Source organism: Octodon degus, unplaced genomic scaffold (genome assembly GCF_000260255.1).
Source record: "Octodon degus isolate 3935 unplaced genomic scaffold, OctDeg1.0 scaffold00283, whole genome shotgun sequence".
NCBI lineage: Eukaryota > Metazoa > Chordata > Mammalia > Rodentia > Octodontidae > Octodon > Octodon degus.
This window is the reverse complement of record NW_004524859.1, coordinates 699,296-714,332: the sequence shown is the minus strand read 5'-3', so window position 1 is coordinate 714,332 and position 15,037 is coordinate 699,296. Positions and strand designations below refer to the sequence as shown.

General features: G+C 47.6%; 1 non-coding gene across 1 annotated transcript in view; it reads left to right on the top strand.

The window, feature by feature from the left end:
- Nucleotides 1-1,081: 1,081 nt before the first annotated feature.
- Nucleotides 1,082-15,037, top strand: part of LOC101568948 — a 17,806-nt gene continuing 3,850 nt past the window's right edge. Inside the window, exons 1-2 of the transcript XR_002819288.1 lie at nucleotides 1,082-1,184; nucleotides 7,465-8,525. This is a non-coding gene — a transcript (dead end protein homolog 1). The remainder of the gene's footprint in view (nucleotides 1,185-7,464; nucleotides 8,526-15,037) is intronic.

Sequence of the window (15,037 nt, the reverse complement as noted above, 5' to 3'; positions counted from 1 at the left end):
AGAGAATAGCGACAATTAGGCAGTGAGTGACACTATTCAAGCAATTCTTACGTCCCAGAAGGAAAATGGCCTCAGAGCCAAGCAAGCAGGCCATCCCACTTGGTTGGGTTCACTCTACAGGAGACTGGTTTTCTCTACTCAAGTAAGGGAGACAGGTCAGGAGCGGGAGCTGATAACTACTGAGTGGCGCCCCTCTCCTTGCTCAGTGGGGTTAACTGCTCACAGCTGAGCCACCTTAGGTATAAAAGCACTCGCTTTTCAGTTTTCTCCACTGCCTGCTGCCTGCTGCCTGTGGAGGTCTGAGCCCCACAGCTCACATCATGAAGGCTTTGCTCAGGCTAGAAGGCTCCCTGCTGCTACTTATTTCCTTGATGTGGATTTGCTCAGGGCAAGAGCCAGGTATCAGAGTGAATACGTGCTGGGGGTGCTTCGAAGGGTGATTCCCCAGAACTAAAGGCCTGGAACTTGGAGCTGCTGGGCCTTTACTGTCCCATCCTACAGTTAGTGCTCAGTAACTCTTACCAGCCCCATGCTTGATCCTTCCCTTGGAGCCAGAAAAGCTGTCAGACCAGTGTTACTCAAGGCCCTGTTCTGTTCTCTGAGTTCTCCCAGAATTAGTTTGGCTTTCCCTGCCTCCCACTGTTTCCTTCCTGGAATTTCCCGGGAAGTTCCTCTTGGGCAACTGCTGTTCCACATGATGTTGTCTGAATTACTCAGCTACACATTCCCAACTGGCCTCCCAGGCAACTGTCTCTCTCCCGCTAGATTATCAGGCTCTATTTTTCTTAGGCTACAACTTTGAACAGCTCCCTTCTTAAATACCCCAGTGCATCTCCCTAGCCAAGAAGGTCAGGCATAGATGGCCTTTGGCATCCTACAAAGGCTGACCTCAAGCTGCCTGTGATTCTAGGTGTCCAGTTGCTTCCCAGAGCACCCCAGAAAGAACATTTAAGGTGATTGTTTCTCCAAAGGTTGGAAATTCAGTCACCAGGGCAATATGGGTATTATAGGCTCCAGAGATCTCCGGTTTTATGCAAATTATGAGAGGAAACAATTAGAAAGTTGTATACATGCTGGTGAAATGGCTGCATCTACAGTCCTCCTAAAAGGAGAGGGTAATGGGAAGTACTTTGACCTGGGTATTGACCATGCGGAAGGGAATAGGCATGAGATAAGTGTTGAAGGTAAAACTGAAAAGATTTGAGTAGAGTGGATGTGAAAAGAAAGGAGAAAGTGGAAGTAAAGTCTAAGTTCTTTTGTCTTGGATATTGGATGGATTGTGGTACTAATGACTGAGACAGAGAGAAATATGAGAAGGGGAGATCAGGCATTCCCTACAGAAAATGACCTTGTGGAAAAGACCATTTTAAATGTATTCTTTATGTACCGTAGCTAAGCAGGGAGATGTCCCTACAACGGCAGAGAAGAGTCCGGGCTAGGCATAGGCCCAGCATCCGGGTCTCCCCAGGTAGTGCAGGGATGTGTCCCAAGCAACGAGCCAGCACAGCTCCTAGTCCCAGGGCTTTCCTACTCCTGTGACCCTGAGTCACTTTACTCCCCCACAGTGTGCCGGCACACAACTCTGGCTAAAGACTTACCATGTGAAACCTGTCACCAGAGGCTCAAGGTCTGCACAGACACCACATGTTGGGGGACTTGGGCTGCTGGGCCTCCGTCCAGAGGGGCTCCAGTGACTCCTTCTGAGGACAGTGCTAGCTGGCGGTTGCCACTGGGGGACTGTCAGTGTGGCCAAGGAGCCTGGCGGGGGAGCAGCGAAAAGGGGACAGTAGCACTGTGCTGGCCGCCTCCTGCTCGCAGGTTGTGTGGTGCAAGCCAGGTTCACAAAGACAAATGCCCCATCTTCCTACTATGTGGAAATTTTAAAAGATGAGAAGGAAGTAGAAAGGTAGCTGTTACTAGATACGAGGATATGTACAAGGGTGTGTGTAAGGGAGGAAAAAAAGGGAGGGTGGGTACGAGTGGTGTCCAGTCTGTGCATGGAACCCACCCCCATGTCAAACTGGGAAGGAAAGTGGGGTGCAGGAGATCACGGGAGGCGCAAGTAGCCCAAGCGCGGTGTCTGCATGTACAAATCTGCCAAATGAAAACTGAGAATGCTGTATAACTAAGAAAGAAAAAAACTAGAAAACGTAAAAAGAAAAATCCAAGCTTTATGCTGAAAGCTGCAAAACTTTCTGACAAAACTGAAAAGTCTCTAAATGGAGAGGTATTCTGTTTCCAAAAAACTGAAGAGAAGACTTATTGTTAATTGAAAATCAGAACAAGTGCAGCATTAAGTATAAAAGGACTCTGCCTTCCTGAAGACCGTGCAGTTTCCGCCCAGACACCGCTGAACGTTTTTCTCCTCTTCTACAGTGCTGCTGCGATGCACTCTATTTAACTTCCACGCCACTGTGAAGAGAACGTTGTTCAGCCCAGGCGTCCTGGTAGAACCCGAGGAGTTGTACCTAGGGACCTTCTGTCCGGCAACTCTGGTGCAAGCAAATGAAATTCATTTCGATTTTCCTACCAACCTCTGTGGAATTAAGATAAAGGTAAGAGAAATGAGCTTTTTACCCAACGCCATCTGGAAAGCCCTCGGGAAGGTTGATGTGGTTTTGTGGGTATGATGGCTCCCTGGTACAGCCTGCTGCTGCCTGGCCTCCATGATTTGTTTTCAGTGAGCATGACGTTGGGGTGAGCAGGACACAGGGACTAACAAGGGCACAGGAACATCCAGAGACATTCAGAAGAAAGGATGAGGGAGGAAGGCTTTGAACCAAAACTAGACTCATTAGTTCTTCTTAATTCAAAGCTCTCACCAAACTGCCAGGCAGGGCCCCACCCCCGGGGCATGCTGAGACTACAATTGAGACTGGGTGTGGCAGTGCACACCTGCAATCCCAGCTCTTGGGAGGCTGTAAAGAGGTGGATCACTACGAGTCCAATCTAGTAGTGAGACCCTGAACACCCTATAGACCCTTCCCTGAAAAAAAAAAAAAAACTATCAGTGAAAATGCGCCAGTTGTGTTTCAGAGGCCTGAGATGTTGTGGGGACATGCAAGGTCTGCAACAACCAAGTTATCTGGCCTCACGTGCTGCTGGGGTCAAGGGGGAGAAACCCAGTTGGAAATATTCAGTCACTTTCTCTCCCATCCCCTTGTCCTTTCACCCCAAAATTTAAATACTTAGAACTGAAACAGCCCATACTCTGACAATCTAAAGAAGAGTACTTTATACCTTAAAATTATCTTCTCTGTCCTAAGGTTTAATTTTAATAGCTGAGATAAACCACTTCCATCCCTGTGGAAGCATATGGGTCCTCCTATAGAATAGTGTGCAGCTAATCAATTTATACAGTAGTTTAATGACAACAGAATCTCTCTTTACAAGTAGGAACAAAAGGTACATAGAATATATGATCTCAATAGCAGAAAGACAAATGGAGGGCCAAGGTGGATTGCGTGGAGATAGAGAAACTGAACCCAGCACGATATACTCATGGGAACTGGGTTGAACTGTTAACCACCAAACATATTCCAGGTGCTCCCTATAGGAAGTCAATGCTTCATGTGCAGAACACGCAGCGAGCTGTCTTCCGTTCCTGGATGACCTGTACACGCAGCCATAGATCCACTTCTGCTCAGCCTCTAGAGTCTGTGCTTCCATCACTTTTAACTACCTGCCTTCCTTTTTCAGTTCCTAATGTTTTCAGAGATTTGGGAATAAGAAGTGAAGAGAAAATAATTCAATTCAATTTCAATTCAGAGGTATCATATGAGTGTTTCAAGACCACATAATAATTAGCTTGTGCTTTTAATCCTCCTTATAAAAAAAATTCTAAGTACCTCCAAAAAATGTTTCCTAGAATTTTGAGACAGCTAACGGTAGACCTCCCCGACAAACTCACCCTTACTTGCAAATTCTCAAAAGCCAGGCATCATATTTTTCACTTATTTTCTCATTAACAATTCCTTTCTCCCTTGCCAGACAGAAACTTTGTCATGTTAACTGGAGTAGATATCTTGACCGCTACAGAGGTTGAAGGAGCTAGTTTTTATTTGAACGTATATTGTGACAAATGAACATGCCTATCAAAGGTCTCATTTCCCATCAGCATTACTCTGATAGAAGTGTCGCATGCTCCTCGCTCACTTACAGACCACAGAGTGGACCCACCGCCGAGCTTAAGCTGGAGTGTCTAATTCCCAGGTCAGTACCGATATTCACCGGTGCCTCCCTGCATGGTAATAGCTTTTTTGCTAACATGTGTTACTACTTATCTAGAGACCTTGAAAACTCATGATTGCTTTTATGTAGCTTCTTGGTGTCATAGCACGCTGGTCCACTAGCCCAAACCAAATGAGTTAAGAAAGATGACAAAGCCGGGGAAACAACTTGATCTTTCTACTCCCCCGAGGAGTATGCAGACTAATGCTTTCCTGTTGCCCTAAGGACCACCGCGGCAGGCCTGAAGTCTGTGCCTCATGCAACTCTTGATGCTCTTGGGGGAAAGACCATGAGAGGATAGAAAACTAAAGAGACAGAAAGCTGAGGTCAGGCAGGGCACACTCTCTTGACAGAGGAGCTACCCTAGTTGGTTTATTTATACTCTCAGGAGGTTGGTGTCAATTTCAGTTTCTCTGCATAGCAACTTTGTATGGCTCCCTGAGCACCTCCTTTCCTGGAGGATGGACCAAAAATAAATCATTCTTGATTGGAAAGGTTTTTTTAAGTATCAAACAGCCCTTTAAATACAAAATTGTATGGTTTAAGCAGTAAGTATGTATTTTATAAGCAAATTAGAATTAAATAAGGAAAAATGAGGAGAAGGCTTTCAAATCCTAGATTCAGCTGGGAGTCAGCAGTTGAGCAAAGTGGCTTCCTGGCCCTTACTTATACCAGTAACCTCAGCTGAACTCCTACGCTGTGCTGGCAATAAGTTTCAGAGAACTGCAGGCGTTTGAACTCTCAGCATCAAGCCCATATGGGAGTCACCAATGTTGTCCCTGTTCAGTGACTGAGAAACCTGGACAGAAGCACACCTAATGATTTGCCAGCTTCTCACAGCTAAAGAGCCAGCAGGGCTGGAATATCCCCTAATACCACTGTGCTCTGTCGCTCTGAGATGGTTCCTCAGCTCTCTCTCTCTTCCTCCTACCTCACTGCATGGTCTCTAATACGGGTCTTTAATAAAAGGATTCGAGCTGTGTTAGCTCTTGGTCATCTACTAAGTAAACTTGAAGAGATTCTAGGAATGTCTCCTTTTAGACTCATTACTACTTCCAAGCAAAAACTTCTGCAACACGAGGAGTATCTCCTGGAAATGGTTCTCCTCAACAGGGCACAAGAGTTTCTGTGTCCGTACTTGTGACCCCCACAAGGCAGGATGTGGAGAGAGGCTGATGCTGTCAAACAAAAGTAACACAGTGGTGCTATTCTTAAAATAGTAAACAGTTAACACTGTGCTCAGGGTTGTCTGGAGGCAGCCCTTATGACATTAATGAAGCTGCTAACTTGACATTAAAGTACCACATCAAGGCCTGGACTGCAACCCCAGGCCCGCCTGTTGATCACTGAAAGCCAGATGTGAGGCTTTAGTTTGGGGGAGAAAGCAAACCTCCCGCAACTCATGGTTACCATGCAGCCAGGGTTCTGCATGTCCACTGACAGTGCCTGAACCTAAACTTCAGTCCCTGAAGTGATGATTTTCCAACCTTTGTGTTGTTTGCTTTTCTCTCTTTTTCCTTTGGAAGCTTCTACACCGTGCGTGATGACGATAAGATACACCCAATCTACACTCAAAAACCTGTTCCTCAGCAGTGGTACTTGGTACAGCACAGATTCTGCAAAGAGAGCAAGTGTCTCCTTTGGGATAACTGGGTAAGGAGACCCACGAGGCCACATGTAATGGCAGAATCAGGTGTCTTCCAACCAAAACAAAAAATTTCAAGACATCAGTACCCGTCCCACCCCTACCCCAGTCCACAGAGGCCTTGGTGGACCACAGCTCTGGGGCAGAGGTGGACACAGAGGTTGTGGCCTTCTCTCGCCTACACTTCGTGCCACATTATGTACAGGGTTGATTGGCAGAAGCCCCTATGCTTGTCAGAATTCTGTCTGTGTCCAGGATGTTTTTCCTTCAAAAGAAAAGATTTCACTTTACGAAGTTCAGATCTGCACATTTGAATCCAAAGCCAATGCCCATAACAGAAACAGACTGAAAAGTGTTGGAGTCATCAGTTTGGGATATTTTCTTCATATCTTTCCCAAGAGACACCAAATGACAGGGCTAAGATTGTGACCTGGGCTGGGAGGGTGTGAAGGAAATACATGGATGAAATGGTTTGAATTTTATCACTGGTTCCATTTCAAACATTTGAAACATCACAAGACTCTCTCTCTCTCTCTCTCTCTCTCTCTCTCTCTCTCTCTCTCTCCTTCTCTCTCTCTCTTTCTTTCTCTTTCTCTCTCTCTTTCTCTTTCTCTCTTCTCTTTCTCTCTCTCCATCCCCCTCCCCCTCTCCCTCTCTCTCTCTCTGTTGGGGGGGCTCTCCCTCTTTTTTCCTTCGCCTATAATCTTCAAGAGACAGAATTTATGTTGCCCCTATTGGAAAGTCCGGACTATTTCAAGAATGCATGTGAAGCGCTCATTTCTTAGAGCTGTGCCAAGTTAGCTGGCTCCATTCCCAGGCAGATGAGCCCAGGGAGGCCGCCCCTTCTTTAGAACAATATCCCTGAAACTTGGGTTTCCTACCTAGCAAACGTCAGCTGCTTATGAACTTTGTTTTTCCCATAGTCAACACCTTATTATGGGCCACACCATCTGCAATCATCTTAGCCAGGCTCTCATCAGATTTTAGAGGCTCCTGTCCTTGGACACTAGGCGGCATCAAGAAGCGACCTAGTTCCATCACATGATGTCTTTTATCTTTATATATTTGCATTCTTTTAACTCATTTAAATCTGTTGTAATCCCTTTTATGATGCCTCTGAGAAGAGGCTGTGTTTTTAAATAAAATTCAGCATATTTTATTATGTCTGTATTTATTGTGTTTCTAACTTAACTCAAATTTATTAATCCCTAAACTGCTGGAATGAATTAGTAGGCAGATGAGAGCCTGGGTTCAGCCAGCCGGCAGCTATGAAATTCGCAGCTGCTGATGGCCAGTCCTAGCTGAACACAGAAGCAGAGCTTGTAAAGTCTCTTGGAAGATGCTAAATAGAAACTGAGGCCCAAGGGTCATCGCAAGGGCCACGCTGAGCGCTGTGCGTGTATATTCCTATGCCATTCAAGATTTGCTTCTGTCAAAATATTACTGGTGCTGTAACTTTGGAAACAGTGGGCTAGACACAGTGACTCACATCTGTAATCGCAGCACCCAGGAGGCTGAAGCAGGAGGATCACAAGTCCAAGGCCAGCATGCGTTACAGAGTGACACTCTCGCTCAAAAACTACAGTGAGGCAGCACAGCGACGCAGCCCAAACGCGAATGTGAGCAATGCTGCGAGGGGCTGAATCCCGAAAATAAGGCGGCCCTGGAGGCCTGGGTCAGGGGAACGGGTCTCCGCCTCGTGCAAGTGACCGGGCAGAGGAAGTACGGCGGCCACCCCCAGGCCGGTGGGCAGCCCGCCGCTGCCGGCTGCCCCAGGACGTGGGCGAGCACCAGCGGACCCCACCCTTGCAGCGCGTGGGCCGGCGCTACGAGGTCCGCCTGACGATGACCTCAGCGGCCTGCCCCCGGCTTCGCCTGCGCCCGCTACAGCTCGAACGCGGCGCCCAGGCACAACCACCCTGCGCGGCCATCCTGCCCGTCTGCCGCAGCACCGAGAAGCACGAGCTGAGCGTGGACCGGCTGCCGCTGGGTGTGACCCACAGCACGCTGCTGCTGGGGCTGCAGCCACCCGGCCCAGCCTGCAGGAGACGCCGCTGCTGCCCAGTCCAGGCCCGCGGCCCGCAGCCTGCACAGATAGCGCTGCTCAAGTTCAGCTTGCACCTGGCCACAGCCGTGGCCAAAGAAGAGATCCTATAGAAGGTCAGCCACGCCTCCGTGGGGAACAGGTGGCTGTGGAGTGGCTCGAGCCAGACCTAAAGCAGCGGCTCCGCCAGCAGCTTGTGGGTAGGGGCCCACTTCGGTGCCTACAGCCAGATGGCAGCCAGCTGGTCAGGGGCAAGGGGCAAGCTGGGGTACCCAGGGGCTCGGTCTGCCCTGCAGCTGCCGGGCCAACGAATGAAGCTGGGCAGCCCAATATTCCTGACCGAATGTTTGGGCGCAGGACCCGCTGGCTGGCACCGCTTCTGGTACCAGGTGGTGATCCCTGCACATCCATTACCTTTTGGCGGCCTCACCTGGGTCGTGCTGGCCGCAGATGGGCGGATGCGCATGAGGTGGCCAGGGACGCTGTGTCTGCGCGGCTGCAGGAGGCGCTGAGGGACGCTGCAGGCGGTCTCATGGTTTTCAGGAGCTGAGGCAGGTTCTGTGGTTATGCAGCGATTTCTGCCTCTCCCCACAGGCAGCCTGAACGGTAGGCAGGGCCTGTGTCAGCCTTCAGCCCAGCAGGCCTGAGCAGCAGCTGGCTGATCCTCAGAGGGGGTGGGGCAGGGCCCAAGGCACACCTGAGGACACCCAGATCTGGCTTAAGTTCTGGTGAGGCACCTTGCCCTTCCGCCCTGAGCCCAGGGTCTCACCAACTCCAGTCTGGTTTCTCTTTGGCCATTCCTTATACAGCAGAATACCGTATCACCCCCTTCTCCCCTGCCCCCGAACTTAGCATGAATCTTTGTTTTCATTTGGGGGACTGGCTGAGCCAAGAGTCAACCTGTGCCCTTCCATCCCACCAGTTGTCATTCTGATGTTGGTTTGTATATGGTTTTGAGCTTTTCTATGCTGGCTGTATTTATATTAAATTCCTAGTTCATATAAAAAAAACTAAGAGAGAGAGAGACAGAGGCAGAGACAGACCGAGACCCACATTGCCACTGGAGGACTCTGAACTGCATGCTCTTGTGACGACTCACACAGTCCTTCACAGAGCCGCAGAGCGCCAGCCTCAAGCCTAGGGTGGGTTCTTACCCATCAAGAGTCAAAGTCGCCCTGCCTGTGGAAGTCCCCCATTTCCTGTTCAAACGTTAGTGTCTTAGCTTCTTTCATCACTCCTGAGACAAAATCCCCAACATGCAAAGTTAAAGGAGAAAAGGTTTGTTCAGCTCACAGTTTACAGAGGCTCCAGGCAATCTGCTGACTCCAAGGCAAGGTAGATGGAGGCGGTATAACAGTTCATGGTGGGCAGAAGGTTACAAAACAAACAAGGGATGACCACAGCTCTTCCTAGCCTTTGTGTCTTACCCAGGCTACTTAAGGGAGGTGGCACTCACATCCTCGATCCTAGTGCCACTGGACCATGAGCCAGTCCCAGCAATGCACACTCGAGACACAGTCATCCCTGAAAAAGCCCCGTCTACGATCGCATGGAGCTTCAGTGGGACACCTGAACACAAGCCATGCCAGTCAGTAACAGCAAGTATTTTCTGCTCATATCCAGCTGGCTTGCATTCAAGGGAAGCATGCTCTGAGGCTACTACTGTGGCCTGACTTTCCACAGAAGCAGCTCCACTTCTGGGGACGCTACAGAATACTTCTGTCTCACTCTGCCTGCACTGAGACCCAGAACCTCCAAGCCACTGTCCAAATGGATCAAGTGTTGAGACATTGGCCGTTTGAGCCTGGAATCCTCTTATTTCTTGTACTAAAAATAAAAGTATGAATGATGGCATTAGTTACTCCCATTTATAATCCTTTCACATTTAACTCCACCATGTTTGATTCTATTTTACAAGAGAACCCTTGCAGTCTTCCCCTCTGATTCCCCAGCTTGGGCTCCTGTTCCTCTGCTTCGATTGCTTCAAGAACTTCCAGTTGCAGCTTTCTCATGGTCTGGTCACCCGAGAAACAACCCGGGGTATAACCCAGGGCTGCTAGTTGAGCTCTTTCCTTTTGAGCCACCTACATTTGGAAGGGAAGGGTGCTGGGATCCCGGTGACAGTCACTGCTGTGCAGACACTACTTCCCGTTCCTCCAGAGGGATAGGCTCTTCTGTCTGGAATGCTGCTTACATGGATGCTGCGCTGACTGCTGGCACTGTCCATGTCTCAGCTTATGTCACCTCTTCAGAACAACACGTACTGAGCGCGTTACCCAGTGCTGGTACATTTCCACACCATTATCTTTGACTTTGTTAAAATCACTACCTAGGGCTGGGGAGATGGCTCAGTGGAATAAGCACTTCCCTGGCAAGTGCAAGGGCCTGAGTTCAATCCCCAGTTCAAAATAAAATCACTACCTAGCTTGACTCTGCCATCAGGGTGCCGGATTGACGGAGGCAGAGATCCGTTCGTGGCTGTTTTCTCACCCTTGCCAGACACACAGCCAGTGTGCAAGCGCAGTTCTCTCATGGTGAGGCAGGGGAAAAGTCAGGTGGAAACAGCTAGCAGGAAGCTGTCCATTGAATGAAGGCAAGATTTGAATGAAGACCTCAGATAAGGGCCGGGGAGATAGCTCAGTAGAATAAGCACTTGCCTGGCAAGCACAGGGTCCTGAGTTCAATCCCCACTACCAGGAAAAAAATAAATAAGCCTCAGATAAACCCAGTGGTGACCTTTAGTGTTTCACTCTGACTTCTGTCACACTTTCATGACAAGGATCTGCATTGTCCCCTGATAATTTATTTTGTTGTGCAAAAGCTTTTTTAGCAAGCTGAGATCGCAGGGGTTGATTCTTTGTAATATCTCCAGTGCAGCAGGGTTTTGTTCATAAAGTCTTTGCCTACACTAGTGTCTTCAAGAGTTCAACCTAGTCCCCTCTCAGCAAATTTAGTGTTTCTATTTTAATACTCAACCAATAGCAAATGCTGTTGGGGGACTGTAGGGGAAAAGATCCCTTTCCCACTGTTAGTGGAAGTGTAAAAGTTTTTGTAAATAAGGAGGGAAAGAAGGGTTGAAGAGAGGGTAGGGAAAAGGGGGAAAATAAATGGAGATATATCATGTACAGGTACAAAATTACTATGATGAAAATGATCATTGTATTTAAAATGTACCAATAAACTTAATTTAAAAAAAAAAAAACATTACCACCAAAAGAGTGGACCAGGCCAAGGTAAGGTATCCATGTCCAGTCCCTCATTGTTTAATTTGTAAGCGTGAACTTTCCAGATTGGGTAGGAAACGGGAACGTGTGCGGCCACGGGTGGTTGGCGTGCTCTGTGCATCTGAATGTAGACCCGTGTGCACACACTGGGGACAGTGGCTGGCGCTGCACCTCCACTCACTGCCTCGTCCCGGGCGACGACGTCGCACACCCGACTTAGGGTTAGGGTGCTGCCACTGCATCCTGCACGTGTTAAGCCCAACACGACAAAAGCCTAGATTTTCGTCTGGGCTGGCAGTCCGCCATCATCCCACATGCCGCACAACGTGCTTACAAGACACAAAAAAAGCCAAGCAATAGTCATTCCAAAGGTCTTTATTCCCATTTCTTTACTTCTACCCCTTTGTTCACAGCGAAAATTCGAAGGCAAAAAAAAAAAAAAAAAAGCACAAATCCTGCCCTCAGGGATAAAACTAATTATGGCACTTGATTGGGCTACAAAAGACAGGAAAACATCTCTAAAATATGGACAAGAACTGTGCTCCCTTTTATTTTTAAAATAGAAAACAGAGAAGTACACTTATCCTAAATAAATGATAATAAAATCCATTGTCATCTACAGAAAGCGCGACCTCTATTTCCCTAATTAATCAAGCAGTTATGACTCCCGCACCATGAAGTCACAGACAACAGTACCAGGCTCGCCTAGTGGGCAACTCACATCCCTGATTCCGCCCCACACTTTCCAAGTCAGAACTCCCAGTGAGAGCAACGTGTGTTCTGGGTTTTTAAGCAAGAGCTCAAGGTGATTCTGGTGTGCTATTCTGATCTCTAGCAAAGTATTTCAAATTGAAATACTTTGCCAAATGATAGTCTCTTTTTTTTCTACGATGAGCTCTTGATCTTTAAAAAATGGATTAGGATTTCCAGGTGAAAAAGGATTTCTACTTTAGCACTAAGCACTTCCCAGTATTAAATCAAGAACGAGCCTAGCTGGGCGTGGTAGCAAGCCCTGCCATTCCAGCACTTAGGAGACTGAGTTCGAGGCCAGCCTGAACTGCATGGTAAGACCCTGTCTCAACAAAAATAAATAAATAAATAAATAAATAAATAAATAAATAAATAAAATCAAAAGAATAGGCCCTGGCGAAGGCTGCCTCACAGTGATAACATGGAGTAGATAAAACTGATCGTCCTGGCCCTACCTAGTCTCAGAGCCTGGCTTTAGGAACTGGTCACATATGTTCCGTGAAGACATTTAGATCGGTACCACCCCCCTCCCCCAGAAGTACAGCTACACAGAAATTGAAATGTGAGGGGACAAAAGCCTGCACAGCACCCTGACCAGCCCCCTGAAATTCAGCAACTATATAGCTTCCAGAAATAAAGCCCCAAATCAGTCCTGTGGCCTATTAGAGGTCCACGGAAGGTAACGTTCCTGGAACAACACACTCACGTCCTTGCTCTCTCTCCTCCCGGGTCCCTAGCACCTGTCTTGCTGCTGGGTCTCTGGAGGCTGGGTCTGTAACGAGGAAAGGCTGCTTTCCAGCTGCCCTCTTTGAGGACGCATCATCCGCATCATCGTGCACAGCTGCTGGGCTTCCCAAGCACAACACCAGACAGGTGGTGCGCACGCCACTTCCTGCTCCTCGCTGGGTGGTGTGCAGGCTCAGCAAGATGGAGGTTTCCCTGGCCTTTGGAAAGCTGCTGCTTCTGTTTTCTCTGATTCAGACTCGCCCTAGAGGCCCACCAGGTACTTACAAAGTAGCAGAGTGGTCGCCAGTAAGGCTGCAGCTGGCGGTGCAAGCCCAGTGGTAGAGCACCCACTGGAGCCAGCTCCCAGCTCTGCAAATGAGAATGAAGGCCGATAATAATGCTTTTCCTCTGGCTTTTTCCTATGTGGGTGCTTTTTCTCTGGCTTCTTCCTATGTGGGTGTTTCGGTGTGTTGCTGCATTGCTAGTAGCCAAAAAGCCACGCTAAACAGTCTGTCCTCAGTGGCTGACCTTGCAATACATGCTGTCTCGTGTCCCCACTCCCACCCCACCCCACCCCCACCTCACCTTGGTCTTCCCCAGTCTCTTCTCCCTTGAAGGATGATCATCCTATAAGGAGACGAGGGTTGACTGAGGAGACAGAAGAGGTTTCTGTGCCTCTCCTGTGGAAGCGTTACCTTCTGCTCCACTGTGGAAAAGGATGCCCGGATTTAAATCTTAAGAGGGCCAGGGAGATGGCTCCGTAGAATAAGCGCTTGCCTGGCAAGCACAAGGGCCTGAGTTCAGTCCCCAGTTCCACCAAAATAAATAAATAAATTTAGAGAATTCCCCTCAAATGCTTACCTCTCCTAGATTGGCCAAGGAATCTTTATTTTTTGGCTTGGGAAAGCAAAATGCTAAGAGCTTCAAAAAAATATTTCCCAGGAATTCTGACAATAAGGCCATGATTCTGTCATTACGCATCTTCAAGATAAAGTCTACCCTACCAGACAGCTGTTTGAGATACACACTTGAGGACACCCACATAAATGTTCTCAGTGCTTATTTTTAAGGAAAATACATCTCCTAGCAATTCGAGACTAATTCAGAATTCTAACAAAGCCTAGAGACTGTGTTGGTAAGTGAAATAAATCAGGCCCCGATGTATAAACATTGTGTTCTCCCGATAGTGTGAGAACCTGGAAGAATAAATACAATCTGAAAAGCACAACAGACAGTGTGACAGGGGAAGGATTTGCTCAGTGGGAAGGAAAAACTAGGGTGGGGAAAAGGACAGAAAAAAGGGAAACATACTTAGGTGCATGGGCAGGATAGTTTGGATAACTGTACTGCTGATTTGTCCTGCTCTTTTGAAAGCAGTTAATGCTTAAAATTATTTTCTTTTCTCATTTTTTTCTTTTCTTTTTAATTTCTTATAACATTTTTATTTTGTTTTGTCTTCTTCTGTATTTTAGGGAAGGGTTACAGGGTGTTCTGGGTCTCACTACTAGATGGGACTTGTAGTGATCCCCCTGTTTACAGCCTCCCAAGAGCTGGGATTACAGGCACGTGCCACCACGCCGTCTCAATCGCCATCTCAGGGCACCCAGGGGTGGGGCTGGCACAGCAGGCCTGGAGATTGCACTCCTGGCCCCTGAGCCTGCTTGTAGGTGCCTTAATCCACTGAATTGTTTAACCAGCCCTTATTTTGTAACCAATTTTTTAACCAATTTTCCAGGTTTATACCTGGTAACCTAAACAACTAACTTGAAGATAACATCATGCAATACAGCAACTGTTGTTCAGTGAAATTTTGTATCATTTCTAATGCTTTTTTAAAAATGATTTTATGTTCTTTAAAAAACTAGAATTCTAACAAAGCCAAGTTCCATCCCGCTGGGTAGTTCTTGAAGATTCTTATATAGGGAACAACTTGAGTGCCAATTACCATGCAGACAAATGAGTCCCCATCCCACACCTAATGAATTTCAGTTGTGAAAATGCAGCCAAAGAACTTGAGTTTTCAACAAGCCTTAAAGGTGGTTCCATAGTGAATTTAAGTAAAAGGCTGACATCCTGCTCCTAACCAAAATTGGGGTTCAGTGTGAAGTCACTTTATGTTTTCAGCTGTCAAAATTAACTCAGAAGATCTGGCAAGATCCCTCCATTCTTCACTACTACTCGTGAGTCCAAAGTAATATCTGCACTGTGCTAAATCATCAGAGCTCTTTTCACTTGGAAATAACTCCTTCGAGCTCTGCTCCCTATTTAAAATAATTACCTTGGATGTCCACCATTCGTGCTAAAATTACTGCATCTAAAGCAAAATGCATGCTTTTGCACATCATAGTTTCCCTCCCCTTCCCCTCCCCCTCCCTTTTCCCTCCCCTCCCCCTTTCCTCCCCCCCCTCTCTCTTTTTT